The sequence below is a fragment of the Magnolia sinica genome, chromosome 17 (assembly GCF_029962835.1).
Source record: "Magnolia sinica isolate HGM2019 chromosome 17, MsV1, whole genome shotgun sequence".
Classification (NCBI taxonomy): domain Eukaryota; kingdom Viridiplantae; phylum Streptophyta; class Magnoliopsida; order Magnoliales; family Magnoliaceae; genus Magnolia; species Magnolia sinica.
The window spans coordinates 13,326,444-13,333,842 of record NC_080589.1 but is presented as its reverse complement, the minus strand read 5'-3'; the positions used below and the strand labels follow the sequence as shown (position 1 = coordinate 13,333,842).

Here is a 7,399-nt window from a genome sequence, read left to right as displayed (position 1 = left end):
GGTCACAGGAAGTTTATGCCATAGCATCCCACCAGCAATTCGCATCCCACCCAACCTATCCACAAGAGTCCCAGCCGCATGTGATCCAACACATGAATTTGGAGGGTTTTAAATAGATGGCAGATTACTTTCTATGACCAGGCCTACCTTGTTTTGTATATCTCATCCACCTCGTCGATTACGTGGGCCCCACCAGATGATTGGATAGCCATGTGTGAGCACGTTTTAGGTACATGCGCATGTAGGTGAAATTAATGCGTGTGAGACGGAGAACCATGGGGCGGTTGGTGTCGGTTGAGAGAGATGTGGATGTATTGAGGTATGCTATTTCCACATGCATGTAAAACCATACACGTCCACATGCTTTGTGGGACCTACCGTATTACATACGTAAAATCTAATCCGTCCATCATTTTTTTCTGATGACATTAGATTATGAGACAAAATATTAGACATATTCATAAATCACATGGGCCATAATACATGGAACAACGTAGATTTGAACACCCACCATTAAAACCTTCCTGGGTCACATGTAAATGCTTGCATTCCATCCAAATCGTTGATACGTTGACCCCACTAAGGACGGAGGGAAACAAGAAATATCAGCCTCATCTAAAACTTCTGCGGACCCAAGAATGTTTTAATAAAGGGCAACCTCATCTTGTGTGATGGCCCACTTCAGTATTAGTGATTTTCTGTTTAGCTATTAAAATGATCTATCAAAGATGATGGACGGAGAGGATGTTAACTTAGACATATCACTGTCGGCTGTTGAAAGCTTACGTGGCATGGCTTCTTTAAACGGCTTACGGCAAAAGCAGCTAAGCCAGAAATGGACCGGAGAGAAGAAAATAATAAAAGGATTCACGGTAATGGAGAAATTTGGAAGTGTGATCGAGAGCGTGCCACCTTAGCATGCAATATTGGAGGGGCTTCTTACCTTCTTTCACTAGTGGGACCCATGGGCGATGCCCGTAGGAGGCACATGTTATTAGGTCCACACGTGTATTTCATCACGACCGCATCCTCAGCCACACCAGTTTTACAAAGAGAAAAAAAATCCTAACCTCAATGGGCCCACCATATTACATAAGTAAAATCAACCGTCCATCAGCTCGAGTCCTGAATCTTAAACCCAGGGGAGAAAAATGAACTAGATCCACAGCTAAGGTGGTACACACCCCAAGGACAATGGGAATGGAATGTGGGGCCATCATGCTGTTTATCTCCTATCAAAACCGTTCATCAAGTGTAACTAAACAGATGGAGTGAGGATTAAAAAAATAAGCCTGACCCAAAACTCATGTGGGCCACACTTAGTGGTATTTCCATGTGGGACAAACATAGGTTTATATGTATGTCCATCATGGTGCTTATCTCTTATCAAAACCGTTAATCAGGTGAAACTAAACAGGATGAATCAAAGATACAAAAATAAGCCTGACCTAAAACTCATGTGGGCCACGCTAAGTAAACTAAGGAGCAATTTTATATTCTTTTTATTGGTGTCGCCCATCTGAGTATTTTCTCCGGTTTATATTTTGAATGCAACGGTTCAAATTCTACCCCGATGGATGGAGTGTAGTTTACGAATAAAATATGGCAGCGTGGGTATTTTGGACAGGGATTAGCTACTGATGGCTTCAGCAGCTATGTGGGTTCTGAACTTGACGTCACCAAGTTTTGTGGGGCCATCATGCTGTATGTGTTATATCCATACCGTCCATCCATTTTCAGAGATCATTTTAGGGTATGAGCTAAAGAATGAGGCAGATCTAAAGCTCCAGCGGACCCCACCACCAAAAACAGTGGGGATAGTAACACCTACGATTGAAACCTTCCTAAGGCCCACCATGATCTTTATTTGAGATCTAACCCATTCATAAGTCCAGACAGACATGGAGGAAGGGAAAACACAAATATCGGCTTGATGGAAAACTTTTGTTGTCCTAAGAGATTTTTAATCGTAGGCGTTGAATCCCCACTGTTGATTTCTATGGCGGGATCCACTAGAGCTTTTGATCTACCTCATTTTTTGGCTCATGCTTTAAAATGATCTCTCCGAACCGACGGTGTGGATACAACACATACATCACGGTGGGCCACAAAATTTGATGACGTTACTTCAATAGCGAGATAGCTACCGAAGCCGTTAGTGCCTAATTAGGGTCCGGATGTCATGGCAGTGACAGAAGTTTTTTTTTTGAACCGTACAGAGGATTATTTTTCCGTAGCCGTTAAAATGCATTGGGATGTATTGATGAATATTATATTCATAAAATAGATCACCCGTATATTTAGATGATCCAAACCTGTTTATCTAATGGGCTTGACTGATGATCCAAACCTTGGATGACTGATATATTAATAACAAAACTTTTATATTAGAATATTCTAACATTTTGATCATTTGATCTTAGCGTTTGGATGTTAGATGGTCTACATAATCTTCTAATAATCAAATTTTTGAAACATTTTTGTCCGAGAGTTCTAGTAGAATCCAATCCGAGAGTTTGGAAATCATATTAATGGTTTAGATCATTAGGAAGAAATCCCATTTAAGATGCTGGTGCTAAAGTTTCTGTGTATCCCATTGCAACCAGTTGATTATCGGATTAGTAGCATACGGAGCGAAAAAATTAGCACCGTGTATGAGTTATCACCAAAGTAGATTTTTAAGGCCTGTTTAATTTTTACCATTTCACTGGAAATGATAAATACCCTGGAAATGGATGGTTATTATCGTTTCACCTGTTTGAATATTCGTGGGAATTTCAGTCATGAAAATCGATTCAAAAGTAGTTTAAAATTTTGGACGTATATGACATATCAGTTTCAAGATATGAGAGAAAAAATGAAGTAGATTGAACACTCAACTAATCCATGCCAAAAGAAATAATGGCCCCAAGAAGTTTTTAAAGGTAAGTATTTGTTTCACATTTTTCTATGGCATGGTCTACTTAAGCGTTGGATATGCCTCATTTTTTAGCTTATATCATAAATTTATTTGACACAATGGATGAATGGTATGGATATATGATATGCATTATGGTGGGACCCACAAATATTTTACAATATTTACCTTTTTACAGTAAAAAAGTAGGCCATCAAATCAATTATGGGGAAGAGTGGGGCATTTTTCAGGGAATTGAAAAATCAAACACGTCTTTAAAACATGGAGGTTGATTTTTTAACGAAAATAATTTTATTTGTTAGAATAAAGCAAATAAAAAATAGAAATATTTTTATTTTTTTGGGTTCGTCGGTACGAATAGTAATCTAGTTTGGTAATTTAAGTTTTTTTTTTTTTTTTGTTTAAAGTTGAATGAAAAAAGGTTGATAGGTAACCATGCGAACGGAATATTATATGATACAAAGGCAGTGCACGACACTTGATACTCAAGCTATACAAAAGTGTAACAATGGCTGGATCAGACAGACTAAATTGTGAAAATCACTGTACTTAATTAACAGTACCAAAATTGCAGTAGTAAAAAAATCGAATCTTCGATTCATGGACACCTTTATGGACATTCTTTGTTCTTAACCGTCCATTATATGTCCACAAATCTATAAGTGTAAATTTTGGTTAATAATACATCTAAACTGAGACTCGTGATTTTGATGGTTTATTGTTATTAAATTATGTGCCACATATACAATTTCCAATTAATTTTAAGTGCCTGCGTATGATGCTTCATGTTCTGTCAGAGTATCAAAGATTTACCGTGGCGTGTTTGCAGACACGGCACCCTCCTCTTTATGATTTAAACCGCAAGCCCGACCATGCGTGAGCCTTTCCTAAAAGTTACCCAGCACCCAGCACTTTGTGGGAGATGGTACATCAGATGCACGCCGTCCATCATGTGATCTGCCTCATGTACACACTAGGGAAAGGAAATTTATATGAATCAGGTTCCAGGTGGGCCACACCATAAAGAAGATTTGGGATCGAACGCTGGCCATTAGTTCTGTATGGACTACGGGGTCTACTATATTCCATCTGATCCATTCAAACGACTTTTCTCATCATAGTGATCATAGTTTCTATAGACATACGCTATTTTGAACCTCAGGTGGACCACACCATTTGAATTTAGAATATTTGGGCAGATTTTACACCGTTTCCTTTGGAGAGGCCCACTTGTGTGTGTTTGAGCAGTGTGAATAACGGGATCATGGCATCACATAAGGTGGTACACCTGATAAACGGAGTAGATCTCATCCAAATTATGTCATCTATCCACGTCAGCAAATAATCTCGCCAAAGTTTAGCAGCCGACTCTGTTTGGTCGGGGTAACACCAAGTTCGGTCGGGCAGTAAAAGTGGGCTCCATCTTGATCTATGTTTTGTCATCCATACCGTCCATCCATTTTACCATATCATTTTTACGATCGCAGAAGAAATGAATCAGTTCTAAATCTCATGCAGGCCACACCACATGAAATAGTGGTGATTGAACGCTCAATATTAAAAACTTCTTATATCCCACCACCGTAATATTTATTTTCCATCTAACCCGTTGATGAGTTCAAACATACATGGATGAAGGTAAAAAACAAATATAAGATTTATGTTAACTTTTGTGGCCCACAAAAAGTTTTAACGGTCAATCACCACTTTTTTATGTGGTGTGGTCCACCTGAGATTTATGTACATCTAATTTATATCAAAAATTCATAAAATGACCTGAAAAAACGAAGGACGGAGTGGATATAAAATACATATATCAAGGTGGGTCCCACGATCACGGCTGACGGAACCGAATCCCTTCCCGCCAATTGGTCGTAGCCACGTAAAGTTAGCGTGGCGCCTGAAAAAGTGTAAGCTTGTTCGTCAATTTAAATCTAAAAAATCGGAAAACTAATAAAAAAAAAAGTACGCCAAAACAGAGGAGTGCCACGTAAGCAGCATCTTAGATCTCTCTCGAATTCTCTCTTTTGAAAAGAACCGCCTTTGCGTGATTACCGCCGCCGCCACGTGGAGCTTTTATGAGATCCTACCCGTTCATCATCAAGGTAGGCCCCACACCGTAATAAAGAGTTGGGATGTAACGTCGAACATATTAGTTTTGCGAAGGGACGGAATCCATTCCGTTCATCCAACTTGCTTCGCTCCCCCAAAATCACGTTTTGCAAAAATGAGGTGGGCCACCACACGTGAATTTATAGTTTATAGGCATGATTACCTACGGGTGTGGCCCACCTAAGTCTTCTATTAGCACGAAAATTGAATTATAAGCCAACGAGGGGTGTTGGAACTGATGGACGGTGCGGATCGCTTGCACGCAAACGTTGTTTCCTTCACGAAAGCGGTTGGCACGTGCCATGCATGCCTCCGCAAGTCACGCAAGAGTTCGTTTTAAACAATCACCGCTCTGTGTAACCCATACTCGTCTCTCTCTCTCTCTCTCTCTCTCTCTCTCAAATTCATCTCTCCAAACCCATCTCGAATCCATTTCCTTCTTGAAACCCATATCTGAAATCTCATCTCACGGTAGAAGAAACGGAAGAGAAGAAGAAGAAGACGTTCCATCTTTCTCTTTCTCTCACGAATCCATCTCTGTCGGAGGTACTCACTCTCTCTCTCTCTCTCTCTCTCTCAAAACCTAACTTGGAAATCCAAATCAAGCTCTCAGATCTGCTATTTTCAAGATCGGGGGTTTTTGCAAGATGGGGTTTTGTGATTACTTGTTTAATCAGTGTGTTGGGGTATTGATTGGATGGTTATATTTTTGTAATGAATGTGTAATTGGCTTGCAATCGTCATGTTGGATTTTTATTCCTTTGGCATTCTATTCTCTGATTATTTGCTTATGTTGCGGGAAGTGTTTCAGCAAAATGCTGAAATCGTCACGGTCGTATTCATTACCCTAGAAAATTCTGTTTGGAATTTCATCAAACGAAGACCTTCGTGAAATTAATATCGAACGTGCAAGAAAAATCCCGTGCCTCCTCATGAAATAGTTCGATCTTTTTGGTGAATGTATATGTAAGGGGTCGCTTGGATTCCTGTAAATGGGTCGAGTTGTAAATGATTTACACTCTGCGTTTGGATGGCCTTTTCTTCCTGTAAATCATTTTTACAGCATTTACCCCTATCTTATTTACAGGCAAAAGGTTTGAAATTCATTTACAGGCTCTCCATTTACAGCCTAATGGCTATAACTGGAAAGATTGGCTCTCCATTTACAGGACGTAAAAAATTTACAGGCTATCCAAACACAGAGAACCATTTGCCTGTAAATCATTTACAGATTAGTGCCAAACAGGACAGGCTATAAATGATTTATCATTTACTGGTAAACCATTTACAACTTAAAACCATTTATAGGCATCCAAACGACCCCGTAGAGTTCTTCACGAGTATTGTGTCTCAAAATATATGGCTTCGATTTTTCTTTGTTGAATTTAATCCCATATGATTGCATTTAAGGGACATTTGCAGTATTATACCAAAAGTCTGTATAAGTGCAGCCCATGGTTCAGTGAGATCCACACCATTATTTGAGGGGCACACCGTGGGAGGGGGAATTCCCCAAAAGTCTTCTAGATTGGAAGAACTACCCTATCCAAACTCTGGAAATTTGGGAATTCTTGGCCACTGAGAAATGGATTACGATCTTTTGATGTGGGAGATTCTTGGGACATTCGTCATCTACAATAGGGCCCACTAGAACAATGTCCTAGACTGCCAGACAATTGCCCCTCTTGTGCAAACTGGGCGCAACAGGGTACAGTTCCTTTGTTACCAATGCTTGGTGTAATCTATCATCTCATGTGAATTTTGGCGATTAGGATCCCCATATGCCCGACTCTTACTACACTCAATAGGGTCATCAACAGGCATCAGGATCTATAGGTACCTAGGATACCCGACCCAATCTTAACGGGTCTGACACTTAATTGGGTACCTGGTTTATATGTAATATTAATATTAATACACACATGATTAATAATACTCTCTCTCTCTCTCTCTCTCTCTCTCTCTCACATGTGTGTCCACACACAACCATTACACCAACACATTCAGGTTCCCTCCCTTCCATCCTCCCCCCTCTCTCAAGCAATACCCACCCATTCATATTCGGACACAACACCTACAATATGGTACCTAGACCTGGATTTGACCAAAACGATTTAGATTTACGTAAGGTACCTTGGGTTTAGTACTGGACCTATACTCGACCCAAACCCATTCAAATTTGGGTATAATACTTCTGATATGGTACTTGAACCTGAAACTGACCCACTTAATTGGGTCCCAATATGGGTGCATTGGTACCTGACCCAAACACGACCATTGTCACTTGACACCCCTGCTATGCTACTGTATATTCAACAGAAACACCTTTTTTTTTTTGGTTGAGAAAATGTGTGGTGCTAGTGTTTGCAT

The 7,399-nt window shown here is 39.9% G+C and overlaps 1 protein-coding gene across 1 annotated transcript in view; it reads left to right on the top strand.

The window, feature by feature from the left end:
* The first annotated feature begins 5,394 nt into the window (after window positions 1-5,394).
* The window catches only part of LOC131231304 (CSC1-like protein RXW8), an 80,929-nt gene continuing 78,924 nt past the window's right edge, over window positions 5,395-7,399 (top strand). The window contains exon 1 of the mRNA XM_058227451.1: window positions 5,395-5,575. The gene's annotated coding sequence lies outside the window, so the exon portion shown is untranslated. The remainder of the gene's footprint in view (window positions 5,576-7,399) is intronic.